Below are 22,962 nucleotides of genomic sequence, written 5' to 3' on the forward strand. Positions count from 1 at the left end.
GGTATATGTAAATCATGACATTATAGAAACTTGAGGAATTTAGTGAGACAATTTTGGATTTTAATATGTAGGTATAATAAATCTTTGTGTTTACAAAGTAATAGCACATTTTACATGTCAGGAACTGAATTAAATGTTATATGGATTATATCAGATACTTAAATTTTTTTCAAAAACAGTAAGGAAACCAAGACTTGGATTAAATTATTCCAGTTCATTCTCTTAGTCAGATGTGGATATAGTCGTCCCTTGGTATATGGGGGATTTGTTCCAGGCCACCCACCCCCCTCCTACCCCCACAGACACCAAAATCCACAGATGGCTCAAGTTCCTTATATAAAGTGGCATAGTGCAGTCAGCCGTCTGTATCCATGAATGCAGAACCCATGGATGTGGAGGGCCAACTGTATTTGAACCCAGGTAGTCTTGAAATGAATGTAGAGTGCATTTCAGTTACTTGACTGTCCATACTTTTAAGCTCCTGTGTCTTGGGTAATTTCAATCTCCAGAGCAGAGTTTCTCAGCCTCGCCACTGCTGACTTTCTAAGTCAGACCATTTGCTGTAGTGGCCTGTCCTGTGCATTTTTATTTTAGCATAGTTAGCAGCATCCTTGTCCTCTGCCATTATATGCCAGTGGCACTCTTCCCCTCTCCAGGTTGTGAAAACCAAAAATGCATGTAGACATTGCCAGATGTTTCCTAGTGGGCAAAACTGTCTCATTTCCACCCATGTTGGGAACCACTGGATGCTTTGGCACAGATCACCTCAAAGTTTAAAAGTGTAAAAAACTACACATTAGTTACAAATAGCTAAGTAATTGAAAGACAAACATTTTATTAAGCAGTTTTGAATAAATGCATTAAGAAATTAGTAATAGCATTTTCTAATATTGAAGACAATTGTATGGATCTTTTAAGATTCTTAAACTTTAAGTAAACTCTTTGTGTTCAGTATTCCTGGACTTTCCCACATAAAACAATGTAAAATTTGGCATGAGATATGTATTGAAGAAACTATTACATCCAATTACTGCTATTCAGGAAGCTGCAATGGCAGTGGAAGTTGACTGTCACTTAGGACTGCAACAAATATCAATGCTGCCAGGAAAGATAACGTGCTCTTTTTTTTTTTTTCCTTAAATGAATTTGTTTAAAATTATGCTTTTACTGTGCTGCTTATTTAAATATACAGCAGACTGCTTTGTCAGTTCCTCAGCTTAATGAGGTCACTAGGCAGAGCTACATTTAAATACAGATCTTGCCTTGGGTAACATTTATGTATATTTGAAAAATTGCATTTTTGGGAATTGACAAATGCTTCCCAGTAGGTACGTGAAACAAGAGCCAAGCAAAAATTATACTGACTTTTGCTGCTTTCAAGTTTATTAGCCCACCCTGATCAGGTTTTACCCTTTCTACCCAACTAAAAATGCTTCTGTTTTAGGACATCAATGACCTCTATGTTTCTAAATTCAAAAGGTAATTATCATTGCTCACTTTGACCTAATAGTAACAGTTGACCCAGCTCCTTGAAATATTTTCTTCCTTCACTCTCTAGAACAGCATGCCGTCTGTGTTTTCTTTTTTACGTCCTTGGCTTTTCTACTCAGTCTCTTGGTGATACACCTTCACTTAGTGTTGGAGTGCCCCAAAGGAAAAACACTTTGGACCTTTTCACTATTTGAACTCTTTATCCAGTCTCATGTCTTCAAATACTATGCTTTGGCTGTCCAAAGTAATTTTTCAGATTAACATGTCCAACTTGAACTTGTGAACTTCTCAGTTCCCATATCCACAATCTTCATTCCTGCTGTTTTCAATTATGTCAGTTTATAGGCACACCATCCTTCCAGTAGTTCAGGCCGAAATCCTCGGAGTCTTCATTAACTCTTTAACACCCCATATCCATATATTGATTACGTTTGCTCTACCTTAAGAATAATGCCCAGAATCTCACTATTTTCAACACACAATTCCTCTCCTGTCACCTTGGTCCTAAGCCATTGTCATCTAACTTGGAATATTAAAATAACCTCTCAGCTGGTCTCCCTGTCTACAGTCTGTTCTCAGCACAGCAGTCAGACTGATCTTTAATACAAAACTCAAAGTGATCTTTATTCCTTTGTTCAAAACCCCCAACATTTCCCTATTTTACTCAAAAAAAAAAGCTAGATACTTTAAAAAAAGAAAACGTTCTGACTTTTGACTGTTTTCCGTTTTGCTCCCACACCAGCAAGTGGATATCCTAGATCCTCTACGTGACTCAGGGCTTTGCATTTGCCCTTTCCTGGCTTGGGATTCTCTTCCCCAAATATTGGCATGGCTTGCTCTCACTTTTTTCTTGTCTTTGCTCCAGTGCCTTTTTAATGAGGCTTTCCCTGTCCAAAATATCACACCTACTGCATTCTCATCACTTTTTATCTCCTTTCCCTTCTTTGTTTTCATCTCAGTACTTATTACTGTCTAATATGTTACATAATTAGCTTATTTTGTTTTATATATCTCCCTCCACTAAAATGTAAGCTCTATGATGACAAGAATTTTTGCCGTTTTCTTTGTTTTGTTTGATGTATCCTCAACACCTAGAATGGGACCAGGCACATAGTTGGTGTTCAAGAGATACTTATAAAAGACCAGTTCATCGAGTGTCTAATCATAAGTGGCTACAAGTGACTTGATGGAGGCAGAGAATCAGAATTGGAGATTATGGAACACCTTTAGCAAAAGGGCTCTGAGCTTTACTTCACCACCCCCCCCAGTGGATAATTTTTTAATAGGTCTTTTAAATTTCCAACTAGAGCATTATGTTGGTACTAAAACAACATCTATCCGGGTAGTTGCAGCCTGTTCTCTTATTTCACATTTCAGTCAGGATGAATCTGAATGAAGGAAAAATCAGGTTCAAGCACAAATAAAACCAGATATGTCCTCCTTTTATTAACAACAGCAAAATGTTTCTTAGAATCCACATACCGTAGTCACCATTGCCAAAAAATATCCATTTTCTTTTTTCGCATTTTTTCTTTTGTTTCCAATTGTAAAAGCATGCTCAGTGTAATTAAAATAATTCACAGGAAACATTTTTATATATCCAAGGCTTACTTTTAGTGGTATAAGAGGATATGTTAGAATGCTACTCTGTAACCCCTTATTCAAAAATGCTTAAATATGGCATGCAGGAACCTTGTTATCTTAACAAATAGCAGTTGCTGTATAGAAAAACAGAACCTCTAAATTTGAAATTTAAATTTCAAGTCCAGTAAAAGTGTACGTAGAAATTATATATACATTTATTACTCTTTGGTATTTCCCACCGTAGCAGTTTGTTCCTTTCCTCTAAGGTGGTTGGTAGAATTCATCTTTGGAGGAAATCTCCACCTTTCTTGGTTAGGTAGAAGGTAAAGAAAAAAGACAAGAGAAAGGGTTGTAAGAAGGCATCTCGTATCAGGATGAAACTAACTATAATGGATAACATTATTGAGCCAGGCACGATATGTATTACTTCATTTACTACTAATTACAACATTGTAAGGCACACTTATTACTGGACCACCACCCCCCCCGCCACTTTTTTAGACAAATGAGGAAACCAAGGCATAAAAATATGCCCAAGGTCAAACTTAACTAGGAAGTAGTGGAGCCAGGCTTTGAATCCAGACAATTTGACTAAAAGTTCATTCCCTGAACCCTCTAGACCTGTCTCATAAGGTTGTCTTTAAAATTAAATAAGATAATATATGTAAGAGGCTTAATGTATCTCCTGCCAGAATAAGTATTACTTAAATATTAGCTATTATATTTATAAAGCCTGGAATTCATTTCTTTCTCTCCTTCCATCAGAAACTTTAATGGGAGACTTCTAAAAGCCATATTATATAAAACTTAAAGGAAAGAAAAGGACTGTTTAGTAAAAGCTTATCCAACTACCAATAATCTGATCAAATAACTCTTTATTGCAAATATCATTGATTTCAACATGTAGACAAGGTGACCCCCTTTTATACCAGAGCTGTAAGTCTAAGAAATGTGATTTATGTTTCTCCCTAGGTTTGCTCAAGCAACGCCTGCCCACATAGCATGCCATAATAATGTTCCACCCTCTCTGATTTGCATTATGACTCAGTGAATTAAAATCTTTATATGTAGGTCATCTCTCCTTGGTTGAAAATGATGCTGAGTTAATCCATGCCTGATATTGAAAGAATTTTTTGATGCTATTTGAATGATAAATAACATCTGGAAAAATTTATCTCAGGTCTCTTTCCCAGCTATTGTTTTTTAATCTTAAAAGGCAACAGCTTGTATGCTCTATAATAAGCTTTTCTGTTTGTTTCTAACCAAATCTTTTCTAAGAAAAGAGTTAATACTTCACAAGATTTTCAGACTCCATATTAATCCATCCTAAATGAAGATACTTTGCAAATTTAATTTGTTTAGACTGGTCAAAGAGTAATTTATCCTTCCTTGTTATATAGTATATTTCAACATCTTAAATTACAAAGCAATTTTGTTAGAAGAATCCTGTTAAATTGCTAAATTGTTAAATTAAATCTTATAATTTTTACAAGGGGCTTGCCTCATATTCCCTCATGATTACTTCTAGCTGTCGTGTGCAGGTAAATGTTCAACAACTGGCTCTCCAGGGGGAAAAGTCCTGATTTTAAGCATTTGCCAGTTTCTGTGATTGGCAGTTTAATGCCTTCCCCTAGAGTAGTCTACCTCCTAACCCCTGGAACCTGAGAATATATTCAGTTATATATTCAAAGGAGAAAGAAGGTTGCACATGAAATTAATGTTGCTAATCAACTGACCTTAAAATAGGGGCATTATCCTGGATTATTCAGGGTCCAGTGTAATCAGAAGAATTCTTAAAAGTGGAAGAGGGAGCCTGAAGAGGAAAGTCAAAGGGAGGTGTGACTATAAAAGAATGGCCAAAGAAATGCACTGTTACTGGCTTTAAAGATGGAGAAAGGAGGCCATGAGCCAAGGAATGTGGGACACCTCTAGAAGCTGGAAAATCTATAGATGTGGATTCTATTAGAGGTTCCAGAAAGGAATTCAGCCCAATGAGACCTGTGACAGACTTCTATATAACTGTAAGATAGAAATTTGTGTTGTTTTAAACCACTAAATTCACGGTGATTTGTTATAGCAGCAAAGGGAAAACTAATACATCCACTGCGGCAGAGTTTAAGGTACCATCTTGTTTTTATTGATCAAAGGTTGGAAAAAGATGAAAAGAATTAGCTCTTGAGAGCTGATGTGAACTGACTTCGGCACATCACTGAGTAGACTCAAATAAGAAAAGTTTTGTTCATTTTCTCCTTATATTTCATAGTAGAATAATAAATGCAACAAAAAATGACTAATTGAAAACCTTATACTATCATTAAGCTATTCCCTAGTATTTACTTTTCTTGTGTTTTGTTGTTGTTGTTTTTTCCTCTTAGGACCTAAGGCAGCTGGAAGGTAGGAAGTAGGAAGCAACTAGGGAGGGGAAAGAAAATGAGATGAGGTCATCATGTTGAACAACTCCTGAGGGGGACTACAGTACAAATGATGTCCCATTTAGTTGAACAACATTAAGTCCTCAACATAGTTTTAGGTTTTTACACAAATATGAAAACTGCTGCTCTTTTATACAGTGTTTCTTTTAAACTGTTCACTAGAAACTAAGTCAAAAATCAGGATCATGTAGAAAAAAGAGAACGGGGTTTGAATCATGTAGAACTTGGTCTTAGTCACTGTCCAGCCAAAGAACCAAAAAGAAATTCAAGAGATCAAAAACACCATAACAGAAATGAAGAATGCCTTTGATGGGCTCTATGTAGACTGGACAGAGCTGAGGAAAAAAATCTCTGAGCTAGAGGATGATATGTCAGTAGAATCATTGGAAACTGGAAAGCAAAAAGAACGAAGACTGAAAAAAACGACAGAATATCCAAGGACTGTGGGACAGCTACACACATACATGTGATGGAAATAGAAGAAGATAGAAAGGAGCAGAAGAAATACTTGAATAGTAATGACTGAGAATTTTCCAAAATTAATGTCATAAACTAGTTCACAGATTCACAAAGCTTGAGGACATTGAGCAGGTAAATGCCAAAAAACTACCCCTAGGTGGGCTTCCCTGGTGGCACAGTGGTTGAGAGTCCGCCTGCCGATGCAGGGGACACGGGTTCGTGCCCTGGTCCGAGAAGATCCCACGTGCTGCGGAGCGGGAGAGGCCACAGAGGTGAGAGGCCTGCATACCGCAAAAACAAACAAACAAAAAACTACCTCTAGGCATATCATTTTCAAACTACAGAAAGTTAAAAGATAAAAAAATCCTTAAAGAAGCCAGAGAAAAAACAATTACTTATAGAGGAACAGAGGTAAAAATTACATTTGTCTTCCCCTTGGAAACCACGCAAGCAAGAAGAGAGTGGAGTGAAATACTTTTAATGTTTTGAGAAAAAAAAATGTACCACCCTAGAATTCTGTGCCCTGCAAAATTATCATTCAAAAGCAAAGGAGTTATAATGACTTTCTCAAACAAAAATTGATGGAATTTGTTGCCAGTAGATCTGCCTTGCAAGAAATGTTAGAAAGAAGTTCTTTAAGATAAGGGAAATAATGTAGGTCAGAAACTCAGATTTACTTAAAGGAAAGGGAGAATGTGGAAGAAGGAATAAGTGAAGGTAAAATAAAAATTTTAATTTTTCTTCATAATTTATCTACTAGATAACAGTTTGTTCAAGATAATAATAACAATGTAATGTATTTCATTATATGCTATGGATTCAATGCAGTCGCAATCAAAATCTTGGTTATTTTGTGGATATGAACAAACTGATTCTAAAGTTTTCATGGAGACGCAAAAGAGAATAGTCAACGCAATATTGAAGGAGAAGAACAAGGTTGGAAAACTGACAGTACCCAGCTTCAAGGCTTACTATTGATAGAAAACCACAGTAATCAAATGTGTTACTAGAAAAGGATAGACAAATAGATTAATGAAATAGAATAGAGAATCCATAAAAAATGGTACAGCCACTTTGGGAAACAGCTTCATGGGGTTCTTATATACCTAAACATACTGTTACTATAGGAGCCAGTAACTTCTCTCCTTAATATTTACCCAGAAGAATTGTAAATTTGTGCCCACAGAAAAACTGTACATGGATATTTATAGCAGCTGTATCATTAATTGTCAAAACTTGGAAGAAACCAAGATGCCCTTCAGTAGGTGAATGGGTAACGTGTGGTACATCCAACAACTGAATATTATTCAGCACTAAAAAGATATGACCTATCAAGCCATGGAAAGACATGGAGGAATCTTAAATACATATTACTAAGTGAAAGAAGCCAATCTAAAATACTCCATACTGTATGAGTCCAACTATATGACACTCTGGAAAAGGCAAAACTATGGAGACAGTAAAAAGTTCAGTAGTTCCCAGGGATTAGGGTAGGGGGTGGGGAAGGGATAAGGAAGTGGAATACAGAGGATTTTTAAGGTACTGAAAATACTCTGCTTGGTACCATAATGATGGATACATGTCATTACACATTTGTCCACACCCACAGAATGAATACCAAGCATGAGCCATAATGTAAACTATGGACTTTGGATGATTGTGATGTGTCAGTTTAGGTTCATCAACTGTAACAGATGTACCATTTTGGTGGGGGATGTTGATAACGGGCATGTGGGTTTATGCATGTTTGGGGGCAGGGGCTATATGGGAAATCTCTGCATCTTCCCCTCAGTTTTTCTTTGAACCTAAATCTGCTCTTAAAAAAATAAAATCTTAATTAAAATGAAGAGAAGAAAAGAAAGGAAGGTTAAAAAATTCCAGACAGTGACTTTCAGCCAATATGCAATTCTTTTCCCCTTTGCACCTCTCATAACACATGGCCATGGACTTTATATTCATGACGGCTACAAAAACTTGATGAGTTAATCTACTTCCGCATTCCACACATCTTGAGTGCTGCACTGAGGTTTTCTTTGTATCCATGAGAACAGAGTTTGTGTTTTGCTTATCATTGTATCTCCAGGGCCTGACAGTGTCTGCACTTAATAGACCTGCAAGTATTCGTTGATTGAATATATAGAACATAATGTGATTGCAGAAGCTTTTGATTTATAGACATTTTCTGAGTGATAGTGTAACTTAATTTGTAGATGATAGCTGAATTTTGAATGAATGTTTAGAAGTGAAAACTCAAGTGTTTATAGGTTATTAAAATGAAAATAAAATGCAGTAAAATGTTTTTTATAAACACCCAAGCTTTCATATATGAAACAGCAATAAAATAGCTATTGAAAAGCCCTAATTACTGACAGTTTACCATGTAGACACCTTATATGATGTTTCTAGATGGAAGCTACTAATTTGAATTACTCTAGAAAAATAATGTGTAGAGGCATTTTTAGTTTATCATTATAATATGGTGATACTCCCCCTCTATTTTACTAGAATCCCACAGTGCCTAACAATCATGAATAAATTTATAGACTTGTTTTCCATATTGAAGCAAAATGACTATGAGCATGAAATGCCCATTTCTTTTAGTTTCCTTACAGCAGGCAAATGAAACAAAGGACCTAATGGATAGTGAGAATAAATTACTCCATGGAGAAATAAGCACTAGATGCCTATAATTAATTTTTAGGTGCATAAACAAGGAAACAAAATAGATCATATTACTGGTCAATATTGGTACAAAATATAATTTTAATTCTAGTTTTGAACTTGATTTTCAAATAAGTATAATTTTTGAGTTCAGCTAAATGTTGCCAGGAGAAGAAAATGAGTTTGGTATTTGCTGGCATATCAATTTGTAAACATGATCACAGATCACAAACAATTGCAAGAAATACAGTGCTATTTATATTTTAGATTGCAGTGAGAATTAGTTCGCTGGAAAGAAAACAGAAAGACATATTAGCTAATATATACTGCTTCTTAAAAGCACAAACCTAATATAATGCTGTGTTAGGAAAGAAATGCTTAGAAAGCAAAGAACATGGAGAAACATTGAATAATCAGATTGCTAGGGATAAAAAGTAAAGCTTAAGGAATTAGGAGGATTAATTTTTCTCTTGCTTTCTGTAATGGATAGGGAGGGGAGAGAAGGGAGCTCTTGCTTAAATGTGCAAGGCTGTTTACATGGGTTATCTCACTTTTTACCCTCACATCAGTCCAATTGGGCTGGCATTATTATACTCATTTCCATATAGAAAAAAATAAACTTCAGGGAGGCTGGTTGAATAAGTGATTCAAAGTCACACTACTACCTTATAAGAGCAGGCATTCGAATCTAGATCTACATAGCTCTAAAGTCCATTCTCTTTGCATCGTGCCTCGTCTGTGGCAAGAATTCTCTTTATTTTCAGCTATGCTTATCAGAGGGTGCCAATAATTTTGAGTCTTGACGCCACTGACAAAATGATCTGGCATTACAAGTCCACAACCTGGTGGGAATGGCTTAAATTTGCCTTAACTGTAGCTTGCTCTTTTCATTGCCTTTGGGTATTTTTATTCCGATGTTAACAGATGAAGAAACTGGAGTAGTGAAGTTAAGTAAGTTATGGTTACACAGAACACAAATTGCCACTGGAGTTCAGAGCTTCAACATATACATTTTGGGGGAACATAAACATTCAGTCCATAATACCCCAAATGTTCATGGCTTAACACAATAGAATTTAGTGAAGTCCAACCTGTGTTCCTTGGCAGGAAGTTTTCAATATGGGTCATGTTCAAAGTTGTGATTGATCCCCGCATGATACATAGTAGTTTCTACATCAGGGAGTGATGTGTAGTTATTTCTAAGCTAGCTCTGAATATAGCTCCTCTTGATCTAGAGTCTTAAGAATTACAAGATGAACTGTCTGCATACTCAATATATAATATATAATCATATAAGATATAGGATAACCCCAATAAACATGCCCATTCAGAAAGAAGATGAATGGGAACACATAGCAGTCTCTGGTCCATTAAAATTCTGAAATCTCTCCATGTTTTAAGGGTCCCCTACCCTAGGGATAGGGAATGTCCCTTAATTGGGTAATTCTGTTTTCTGGAAGGTGCTGCTCAGTCCATTGTTCTCTGTGTCTCTCAGGTCTTCCCTTTTGAGGAGTATTCCTTTCCAATATTCCTCTTGGTCTCACCTAAAAGGAACGTTGGAGAATATGCCCTCCCTACAGGCTGAGTAGCTTTTTTTCTACCCTGCTTTCTGTCTGAGGAAGGTTGGAGGCCAGGGGTTGTTCTAAAACTCAGAAAGTCTCAGATATTTCTAGTCTAGGCTCATGATTTATTTGACAGAATAATGTTCTTGTAAACTTAATAGGCATTTAATCTGATTCCAGGTACTTTTATTTGCCTATCACACACTAGTTCTTTTCTAGACATTCTTATATTTTCTGTATATCTTTTCCTTCTTATCATCTGATTCTTCTCTGTTACTCTCACTCTCATCTTATTACGATCTCTTGGTGTTTCACCTTAATTGGAGTACCTTGGACTTATCAGACTTTGGTGGCAGAAGCGTACCCTTAATTTTTTCCCTTGGGTCATTTTGACCAACTGAAAGCATATAACTGGGTGTCAAGTCAATTTATTCACAAACCTTAGCTTTCATCTTTGCCAGAGACTCAGTTTTAATCAGTTTTAATTCTCTGCTTTATCTTTTACTATTTAGGTTTGAGGAGAGTTACCTCTGTCAACCCTATAAATCATCGAATTTGTACATTCTTTCTAAATCGTATATTTCTGCTTATTACCAACAAGTTCTTTTCATGAGCTTCTCATTTTCTTGTGATACCTCATTGAATGTAGGCAACACCAACTAGAACATGTTGCTAAACTTCTTTCTAACCTTTCCCTTTAGGATCACAAGTTCATCAGCTATATAATCTTCCATCTAAGTTATTTCAGGTGGCAGGTCTGTCAGATGTTTTGCCATGGCATAGTACTGGACAACCATATTTTCAGCCTTTGAAAAGAGTTTCCTCATTACCTGTTGCCTGAACCCAGTGCCACGTTTGTTAGGTTTTATTGTTATGGCAGCATCTCACTGGTAGGTACTAATTTCTGCATTTTTCAGGGTAGGCCAGATTATTATATATAAACAAAAACTCCCAAATCTCAGTGGCTTACTAAACTGAATTTATTTTTCTTTCATGCTACATGCTTAGTGTGGGTTGGGTAACAGGTTTTGTTCATAATCACTAAGGAATCAAGGCTAGTGGAGGTTTCATGTAAACACTTTCTTTCAAAATCATAGGGTGACCAAGCTATTCTCATTTGTCTGGATCTTTCCCAGACTTAGCACCGAAAACCCTGCTTCCCATGAACCCAGTCAGACCAGAGCAGTTTGTCTGGTATTGTTGTGATCTTGAATCTCGAAGTCCTGTGTCCCAGGAAATCCCTCAGTTCTGGGAAAATTGGGGTGGTTGGTCGCTCAACAAAATCATTACAGTAGTGGGAAGGAAATGTTATGCTTAAGGCATCCACCTAATAATGACACCTGCAACTTCTGCTTCCTCTCATTGGTTAGTGTTAAGTCAGTCGGATGACATTGCCTAAAATCAAGGTGGGCAAAGAAGAGCAACTGACCATGTGTCTTTAAGGCAGAGTCAGAAATATTTAGTGAACAACACAAAGAACTACCACACTAGTTCTGTGCCCAGGAAGAAGACAAAGTGTATTGATAAGCATCTGGTCAGATCATAGCATATAAAAGAGATTGTGGTGGTTTAAGATATTAAAACATATGAAAAGTTGTACAAATAAAATCAATTTAGAAATGATAAAAGCAGATGTTTAGAAGGAAACCCAGAAAATAAATCAGATCCAAAAGATAACAGATCTGCTGCTGAACTATAAATTTAGCAACAAGTACCTTCTTGGTTCAAGTTAGTATATGTACATATGCATGTGATGGTGGAAATAATACACGTATAATTTTAAGGTCAGTTACTCTCTGAGAGTGAAATTTTGGAGAATATACAGGCAATGAATGCAAATCAGCCACCTGTGAAAATTGGTCTTTCTGAGTTCTGCAAATGTGAGAATGAACTAAGGATTTCCAAAGCTATCAGTTACTAGAGTATAAGTTCAGAATAGTATTCAATCATTTATTCATCTATCAATTTATTCAATATTTACTGGGGGACAAAAGCTTTGATAGAGACTAAGGATGTAGACATAAATGTCCCTCTTCTTATTGGAAGAGATAGATGAACAGGTAAATATGTCAGTTATAGATTGTGATAAGTACAATGAGGGGAATAAACAGGATGACAAGATAGAGAACAAAAAGAGGGCAAAGAAGAGGTAGGAAGAATTTTGAATTAGATCATAATGGAGTTTCTCTGTGAGGAAGTCATATAGCTGAAACCTAAAGGGTAGGAATGAGCTGCTAAGGGAAGAGCTGGAATAGCTTTACAGCCGCAAGTGTTAGCAAGTGCAAAGACACTGACGCTTCAAAGAGGAACCAAATAAAGCCCACGTGGCCAGAATGTAGCCATGGGAAAATTGGTACAAAAAGAGGTGGAAGAGGAGGCAAGAGCCAGGCCAGGGTAAGGCGTTTGGACTTTATTCTGATAATAGAAAGACTTTTATTCAGTAAGTGATATGATCTGCTTTTTGTTTTACAAAGAATAATCTGATTACCATTTGGAGGATGGATGGAAGAGGGCAAGAGCAAAGGCAAGGAGACTAGTTAGAAGACACTTTTAACAATCTTGGTGAGACATAGTGGACTTTTGATTAGGGTGGTGGCAATGGGGGTGGAGAGAAGAGGATGGATTTTAGATATAATGTGGAACTAGCAGCAGTGGGACTTGATGATGGATGTAAGGGGGGAAAGAAAGAGAAGGATCAAGGATGACTCTAGTTTTTGGCTTGAGCAACCTAATATGTGGATATACCCTTTAGTGACCTATGAAAAACTTGGAAAGAAACAGTATCTGTGGAAAAATCAAGAATTCTGCTTGGACAGATAATTTGATTTACTTTTTGGACATCCAAGTGGGTGTGTCAAGTAAGCACTTGGATATGTGTTTCTGGAGACCTGGAGAGATACACATTATGAGACATCAACATATTGATGGTATTATAAGGTCAGGTAGTGGTTAAGAAAAAATAGGGAGAATGTGCAGGTACAGAAGAGAAGAAGTCCTGTGCCAATCTGGAAGTACTCCAGCATTTAGAGATTCTGTGGAGACAGAGGAACAGGAAAGGAGATTGAGAAGATGCAGCTCGGTGAGACATAGTGTTGTATAATGGACACCGATGGAGGAGGCTGTTTTAAGAAGGAGTAGTGGTGGTGGTGAATTGTGCTATTGCTGCTGAAATGTTCAATAAGAAAAAAACAAAATAACCATCAAATTTGGCAACATGCAGACTGCAAGAGCAATCTCTATGGAATAGGTTGAGGAATGAGTGTAAAATGAGGAAATGGAGACAGTGAGTGTAGATAAAATCTCCAGGCCTAAACTAATCATATCAAATATAAACAGCTGTAATATAATTAAATTGCAACTTAATATACTCCAGTAAATAAAACATTTACCAGTTCATAATTATATTACTTATCTCTAGGTGGAAATTAATTAACAGAAGGTGATAGTGAGTGTAGAACCTAGAAAAGGGAGACCAAAGTCCAGGAATCTACCAGTTAGTCCAATAGGCTCAGAGGGAGAGTGATGATGAACCTGGAGAGAATTGCTTTCATCCCTATAGAGATGGCTTTGATGAAGAGCAAGGACAATTCTTCATATTTCACTATTGTCTGATCAAAAATTTCCGCAAGACTGTTTATCTCTCTTCACTTTGATTTTTTGCCTCCCAAACAACCTTCTCACTAATAGTTCTGTGTTCCAAAGTAACTGATACCAGAGAGAAGAGAAAAAAAAAAAGAGAGGAGTTTTGATGGAAGGCTGAAAGGATGGAAGGATTCATTTTGGAGATGACAGTTTTCGATTTTTGTCTTTTCCTAAGAAACAAGTAAAGACGATAGGATGCAATCAGACACAGCAAAATATGTAGTAATGGACCAAGTGTGGAGCTTGGGCTGCCATAACAGGGTACGACAGACTGGATGGCTTAGACAACAAATATATTTTATCACACTTCTGGAGGTTGGAAATCCAAGATCAAGGTGCTGACAAATTCAGTTTCTGGTGACACCTCTTTTCCTGGCTTGCAGACTGCCTTTTCCCTGTGTCCTCACATGACCTTTCTTGTGTGCGTGTATGTGTGCACGTGCACACAGAGAGAGATTTCTGATGTCTTTTCCCCTTCTTATAAGAACACCAGTCCTATCCGATTAGGGTCCCACCCTTATGACCTCATTTAACCTTCATTACCTAAAGGCCCTGTCTTCAAATACAGTCACTGTGGGAGTTTGAGCTTCAACATATGAATTTGAGGGGAAGACTATTCAGTTCATAACAGATGGTTTTGCTTTTCTCAGAAAAAGAGGATGCATTTCCTATTGACTTTATGTAATAAAAATGGAAAGATTGTGTACCCACACTACAGTTTGATTCCATTCTAAAGCAAGACATAGCAGCGTGGGATTGGAAATTAGTATAAATGCCAGAGGTTAAACAGGATTGGGAATTGAATTAGTAGACATAAACAAGAATGTCTGAGAGAGTGGGGGTAGATGCGGGGAGGAGAAAATATTGTTAATGATGGCATCCTCAAAATGGCGGGCCATTGGATTTAAACTAATGCTTTCCTAACTCTTTTCATGTCATGGCAGGAAAATGACATAGAAGTGACAATTTTTGTGGCATTTGGAGGCATCTTTATAGGTCTTGGTGGAAAAAAATTTGTACTATCAGTTTTACCTTTTAGTAACATACACTTAATGAGAATAATGAATAGCAAATACTACAGAAGATATTATTGTTGCATTTGTCTGCAATTTTAAATAAAATCCTTTAAAATGTTTTAATGGAAAACTTCAATTTGTTTTCTGAGCATATTTTATATTGTTTTCTGAGCATATCACCTTTTTTTATTTTTAACCAGTTACGGCAGTTTATCATAAAGTTAAACACACACTTAGCATATGACCAGTAATTTTGTTCCTAGGTGTCATGCAAGAGACATGAAAAGTTATGCCCACATAAAAACCTATGTGGGGCTTCCCTGGTGGCGCAGTGGTTGAGAGTCCGCCTGCAGATGCAGGGGACATGGGTTCGTGTCCCGGTCCGGGAAGATCCCACATGCCGCGGAGCGGCTGGGCCCGTGAGCCATGGCCGCTGAGCCTGCACGTCCGGAGCCTGTGCTCCGCAACGGGAGAAGCCACAGCAGTGAGAGGCCCGCGTACTGCCAAAAAAAAAAAAAAAAAAACCCAAACAAACAAACCCTATGTGCAATGTTTATGACAACTTTATAATCACCAAAGATGGAAGCAATCCAAATGTCCATCAATTGGTGAATAAACCAATTGTGGAACATCTATACAATGAAACATCACTCAGCAATAAAAAGGAACAAACTGTTGATACATGGAACAACATAGATAAATCTCACTATTTCGCAAAGTGAAAGAAGCCAGACTCAGAAGTCTACAGAGCATATCATTTTTAATAGCAGGATTTTCCCCCCAGAATAGCCATGAGCAATTACTGATCAAGACTTTTAAGTGATCATCCATTTAAATTCCTGATAGTCATTATTGATGGAATAAATAAGTATATAATAAAAAATTAAAACAAAATTTTAGGACAAAATTTTATAGGAATTGAAATCAGTTCCAAAAATGACTTAAAAAAAGCGTTTTTCTTTTTTTTTTCATTGACAAATGTAATGTTGGACTTTTTCTAAGATAGTGGAAAGAGATTTCAAATCCAATTAAGCTTTTCCAGACCAAGCATTTAAATGCATATGCATTGTTAGAAGAATCATCATGTAGCTAGCTTGGTGGCTGCTGAAAGGGCAAATTAACCATGACTTGTTTATTTGGAGATGTAGTCTGCAGCTGTGCCTGCCCTGTGTTCTGCCTGACCTCCTCACCCCAACATTCTGGAGCATGGACTGTATTACTTGGTTGCCTGGAACACAAACTCCTTCAACAGCTTCTTGGTTCACTTGTGGGCAATGGGCAGTGACTGAGTGCTGAAGCAGATTTTGAGGATGTCCAAGCGATAGAAAAAACACATCCTTGTCCACGCTCATCACTGTATGACAAAACGGGAGGCACAAAGGGTTACTCATCATTTTTTGTGGGCAGCACTTGGGTTGCTCCCTAAGGAGCCCCAGAGGAGGTTGCTATCTGCCAGAGGTTACCAAGTGGTGCTGTAGTTGATCCAGGCCCCACCGTGCCTCCCCAAGGTTAAAGAGAGCATCATTTCAGGGAACTCTGTTTAAGTTTTGTAAAGAGGCGACTCAAATCAGAAGAGGGATGATGGTTTCAAGGAACTAGGAGAAGTTGTAATAAGGAAAAAGAGCAGGATCTTTTACGCAGAGCTTAAATTCTGAAAACCCTATCCATTTTCTTTTTTTTCCCCGTTTTGTCTATCATATAAAAACACAACATGCCATATTTATTTAGAGCAGTGGATTATCCAACTCTATCCTTTTCGAATACTAGCACCAAGAAATATTTTATAGGAAAACATAATTCTATTCGAACAAGGAATAAAACCAAATTTGCTTACTTTTCTTAACAACCTATTATAGATAAGTCATCTGTGAATTTGTGTCAATCTTTTTGAATATACTACAATACTCTTCTAGTATTTTTAAACAGCTTTATTGAGATATGATTCACATACCATATAATTCACCCCTGTAAAAGTGTATAATTTCATGATTTTTCATATGCTCACAGATATGTGCAACTATCACCACATTCAATTTTAGAACATTTTCTTCACCTCATAAAGAAACTCTGTAACCTTTAGCTATTACCATCCTACTCCCACATAACTTTCCTAGCTCTAAGCAACCACTGATCTACCTTCTGCGTCTATAGATTGCCTATTCTGGTCTTTTGTATGAATGGAATCATTTGATATGGAGACTCTTGTGACTGACTCCTTTCACTTAACATAATGTTTTTTAAGATTCATTTAAACTGTAGTGTATATCAGTACTTCATTTCTTTTTATGGCCAAGTAATATTTCATTGTATGAATATACCATACTTTGTTTCTCCATTTGTCCACTGATTGATATTTGGGTTCCCTCCCCATATTTTGGCTATTATGAATAATGCTGCTATAAATATTCTTATACAAGTTTTTGCATGGGCATATATTTTCATGTCTCTTGAGTGTATATCTAGAAGTCGAATTGCTGGGTCATGTGGTAACTCTATGTTTAATTGTTTGAGGGCCTACCAGAATGTTTTCCAAAGTGGCTACATCATTTTATACTCTCATCAAAAGTGTATGAGTGCTCTGATTTCTCTACATCATCATCAGCTCCTGTTATTATCTGACCCATTAATTCTAGCCATCATAGTTGGTGTGAAGTGGGATCTCATTGTGGTTTTGATTTGCTCCTCCCTGTTGACTAATGATATTTAGAGTCTTTTCATGTGCTTACTGGCTACTTGTATATCTTCCTTAGAGAAAAGCCCATTTAAAAAATTCTTTGCCCACTCTCCAGAAAGTGGGCATAGAGTGAACCTACCTCAACATAATAAAGGCCAGTATGACAAACCCACAGCCAATATCATTCTCAATGGTGAAAAAATGAAACCATTTCCTCTAAGATCAGCAGCAAGACAAGGTTGCCCACTCTCACTGCTATTATTCAACATAGTTTTGGAAGTTTTAGTGACAGCAATCAGAGAAGAAAAAGAAATAAAAGGAATCCAAATCAGAAAAGAAGAAGTAAAACTGTCACTGTTTGCAGATGACATGATACTATACATAGAGAATCCTGAAGATGCTACCAGAAAACTACTAGAGCTATTCAATGCATTTGGTAAAATAGCAGGATACAAAATTAATGCACAGAAATCTCTTGCATTCCTATACACTAACGACAAAAAATCTGAAAGAGAAATTAAGGAAACAATCCCATTTATCATTTCAATAAAAGGAATAAAACACCTAGGAATAAACCTTCCTAAGGGGACAAAAGACCTGTATGCAGAAAACTATGACACTGATGAAAGAAATTAAACATTATACAAACAGATGGAGAGATATACCATGTTCTTGGATTGGAAGAATCAACATTGTGAAAATGACTCTACTACCCAAAGCAATCTACAGATTCAGTACAATCCCTATGAAGCTACCAATGACATTTTTAACAGAATTAGAACAAAAAAAAATTACAATTTGTATGGAAAAACAAAGACCCCGAATAGCCAAAGCAATCTTGAGAAAGAAAAATGGAGCTGGAGGAATCGGGCTCCCTGACTTCAGACTATACTACTATACTACAAAGCTACAGTAATCAAAACAGTATGGTACTAGCACAGAAACAGAAATATAGATCAATGGAACAGGATAGAAAGCCCAGAGATAAACCCATGCACATATGGTCACCTTATCTTTGACAAAGGAGGCAAGAATATACAGTGGAGAAAAGATAGCCTCTTCAATAAGTGGAGCTGGGAGAACAGGACAGCTACATGTAAAAGAATGAAATTAGAACACTTCCTAACACCATACACAAAACTAAACTCAAAATGGATTAAAGACCTAAATGTAAGGCCAGACACTATCAAACTCTTAGAGGAAAACATAGGCAGAACACTCTATGACATAAATCACAGCAAGATCCTTTTTGACCCACCTCCTAGAGAAATGGAAATAAAAACAGACAAATGGGACCTAATGAAACTTAAAAGCTTTTGCACAGCAAAGGAAACTGTAAAAAAGACTAAAAGACAACCCTCGTAATGGGAGAAAACATTTACAAACAAAGCAACTGACAAAGGTTTAATCTCCAAAATATACAAGCAGCTCATGCAGCTCAATATCAAAAAAACAAACAACCCAATCCAAAAATGGGCAGAATACCTAAACAGACATTTCTCCAAAGAAGATATACAGATTTCCAACAAACACATGAAAGGATGCTCAACGTCACTAATCATTAGAGAAATGCAAATCAAAACTACAATGAGGTATCACCTCACACCAGTCAGAATGGCCATCATCAAAAAATCTACAAACAATAAATGCTGGAGAGAGTGTGGAGAAAAGGGAACCCTCTTGCACTGTTGGTGGGAATGTAAATTGATATAGCCACTATGGAGAACAGTATGGGGGTTCCTTAAAAAACTAAAAATAGAACTCCCATATGACCCAGCAATCCCACTACTGGGCATATACCCTGAGAAAACCATAATTCAAATAGTTATTTACACAATGTTCATTGCAGCACTATTTACAATAGCCAGGACATGGAAGCAACCTAATTATCCATCGACAGATGAATAGATAAAGAAGATGTGGCACATATATACAATGGAATATTACTCAGCCATAAAAAGAAATGAAACTGAATTATTTGTAGTGAAGTGGATGGACCTAGAATCTGTCATAGAGAGAGAAATAAGTCAGAAAGAGAAAAATACCGTATGCTAACACATATATATGGAATCTAAAAAAAAAAATGGTTCTGAAGAACCTAGGGGCGGGACGAGAATAAAGACGCAGATGTAGAGAATGGACTTGAGGACATGGGGAGGGGGAAGGGTAAGCTGGAACGAAGTGAGAGAGTGGCATGGGCATATATACACTACCAAATGTGAAATAGATAGCTAGTGAGAAGCAGCCACATAGCACAGGGAGATCAGCTCGGTGCTTTGTTACTACCTAGAGGGGTGGGATAGAGAGGGTGGAGGGAGACGCAAGAGGGAAGGGATATGCGGATATTTGTTTACGTATAGCTGATTCACTTTGTTATAAAGCAGAAACTAACACAACATTGTAAAGCAATTATACTCCAATAAAGATGTTAAAAAAAAAAGGGAGAGAGAGACATGTACCACAATGTTCATTGCAGCACTGTTTAAAATAGCCAGGACATGGAAGCAACCTAAGTGTCCATGGACAGATAAATGGATAAAGAAGAAGTGGCACATATATACAATGGAATATTACTTGGCCATAAAAAGAAACGAAATCGAGTTATTTGTAGAGTAGCATTGACATATATACACTAGTAAATGTCAAATAGATTGCTAGTGGGAAGCTGCTAGTGGGAAGCTGCTAGTGGGAGATCAGCTCAGTAGTTTGTGACCACCTAGAGGGGTGGGATGGGGGTGGATAGGGAGGTTGGGAGGGAGGCGCAAGAGGGAGGGGATATGGGTATATATGTTTACGTATAGCTGATTCACTTTGTTATGCAGCAGAAACTAACACAACATTGTAAAGCAATTATACTCCAATAAAGATGTTAAAAAAATTCTTTGCCCATTTTAAAAATTGGGTTATTTGTCTTTTTTAAAATGAGTTGTAAGAATTCTTTATATAACCTAGATGTAAGTTCCTTATCAGATATATGATTTGCAAGTATTTTCTCTCATTGTGTGTGTTCTTCTTACTTTTTTGACGGTGTCTTTTGAAGCACAGACATTTTTAATTTTAATGAAGTCAAATTTATCTGTTTTTTCTTTTGTTGCTCATGATTTAGTGTCATATCTAAGAATTCTTTGCCAAATCCTATGTTTTCTACGAGTTTTATAGTTTTAGCTTTTACATTTAGGTTTTTGATCCATTTTGAATTAAGTTTGGTATCTGTCATTAGGTAAGGATGTTTTGATCACCTCCTATTTACCCAGTTGGTGAGGGAGGTATCACCTATCATAGATAGTATGAGATGGTTGAACACATGATATTCAGCACTAGGCAGATGAAATCAAATAGATGTTTATTAATCAATCATACCTGCAGCCCCAGGGAGGGACACAGCATATCATACAGGGTCACATAGGGGTTGTGCTTTAGAATAGTAGGAATAAGTAGAGGCTGTGGAAGTCAGACTTCATAGCATCCAGAGGATGAGGTGATCCCTGGTTCCCATGGGAGGTCATTGGCTTGTTTGTGATTGGCTTGTTTGAATTTCAAGGTCTGGCAGAGAGATAAAACCCATTAGACTGAGGCCTGAGTGGGTTGCAGCTGGTGCAGCTGATAGAGGAACTAGTCAGATGGGAAGCCTTTCCTGCTGGGTGGGGGGCATATCTCACAAGAGCAAGGAATCTCATGCTTAGGACTTTGGGGCCCTGTGAGGCTCAAAGAAGTCAATGCAGCACAGGAAATGTTAGACTTAAAATACAAAGAAAACAACTTCAGTTTTTTGTATGTAACCATCCAGTTGTTACCAACCAGCACCGTTTGTTGAAAAGATTATTCCTTTCCCATTGAATCGTGTTGGCACCCTTGTCAAAAATCAGTTGACCCATAGATGTATATGTTTAATTCTCAATTTTCAATTTTATTCCATTGATCTATAAGTCTATTTTTTCCTGGTACCACACTGTCTTGATTTCCATTGCTTTGTATTACATTTGGAAATTGGAGAGTGTGAGTCTTTCTACTTTTTCTTCTTTTCCAGAATTGTTTTGGCTAAGTAGCTAATATGTTTTGGAGATTATGTTGGAATCGTAAAAGTAGGCTGAAAAAAAAAAAAAAAGTAGGCTGAGATCCATGTAGAAGAGCATAGCTATTATAGACTAAGGAAGGGTTTGCTTCTATCCTATAAATCTTCCTCTTCAAGAGAGTGACAGCTGTAAAAAGGAAGTACATAGGATGATAGAGAAAAATCCTTCTGTTAGACAGAATTAGCCCTGGGTGATGAGGTACTGATGAAGTGGGAGATGTCCAAACAATATAGCCATGTAAACTGAATTAATTTTCCATGTAAATTGAATTAATTGTAATAGGTAAGAGAGTGATTAGTTCTAGTCATTAAGTGTTTCCAGATACAGTTAGGATTGCACTTTCCTGTACCTGGAGGTGACTTGCACTGAATAATGTAATGTGAACAGAAGTGATCCAAGTCACTTCTAGGTAGAAGCTGTAAAAGCCTGTGCCCCTGTGTGATGACAACCCCAGCTGACACCCTTACCCCCACCCCTGGCCCACCAGCTGATCTGCAATAGACTGTATGAGAGTATTTTTGTTATTGCTGGACAACTTATCCTATCCTGACTGTGCAAAAGCCATTGGTTTGGCAGTTCATGGAAACTTTTTTTGAAAATCTGAATATATAAAGTAGGTTGATCGAATCTTTACCACAAGCTTAACTGCTCCTCCAAGAAAGGGCTAACCTTTCGTAGATAATTAAGGCACAGTTGAAATAACATTGCATTGAACCTGTGGGCTGTAGCTGCTGAGGTATCTACCTACCATCATCACATCATCAATCAGTGTAAGCTTTCCTGCCATTAGCTGAGTTTGGCATAAGCCAGAAGACTTGAAACTCAAGACTAGGTCTGAGAATTGGACATGTTTTGCTTCGTCCAACTTTAGAGTTAAATGAATTAGGAGCAACTGGTTCTAGTTTTACAAAACCAGATTTAATATGAGACTTGTTAACCATGTCAACTGAAAAAGAGAAAAGAGCAACCCATGTAACACTTTTTGTTTTTAACATTTTAACGAGATTTGAATACAAATATACACATATCATATAATTAAGTTACATTGTTAACTTCTTTAGCATTTTATTAAAATAATGTTTATATCTGATACTTCATATAGAACAAAAATTCCACTATACTTACTATGTAAATTAGCCCCCAAACAATTTGTTTGTTATCTTTAGCTATAAACATATATGACAAATTCAAGCTGATTTGGGAAGTTATTTAATCAGTTAGAGACAAAATGTGTGCAAATGAAAATGAAATGTCATATCTTACAAATCAATTTCGGGCTGAAATAATATAATTTCTACATACAATTTGAGCTTCCCATAAATATTAACAATGCAAAGTCAAAGCCACATCTTTACCTTTATATCACAC

This window comes from Pseudorca crassidens, chromosome 8, assembly GCF_039906515.1.
Source record: "Pseudorca crassidens isolate mPseCra1 chromosome 8, mPseCra1.hap1, whole genome shotgun sequence".
Classification (NCBI taxonomy): Eukaryota; Metazoa; Chordata; class Mammalia; order Artiodactyla; family Delphinidae; genus Pseudorca; species Pseudorca crassidens.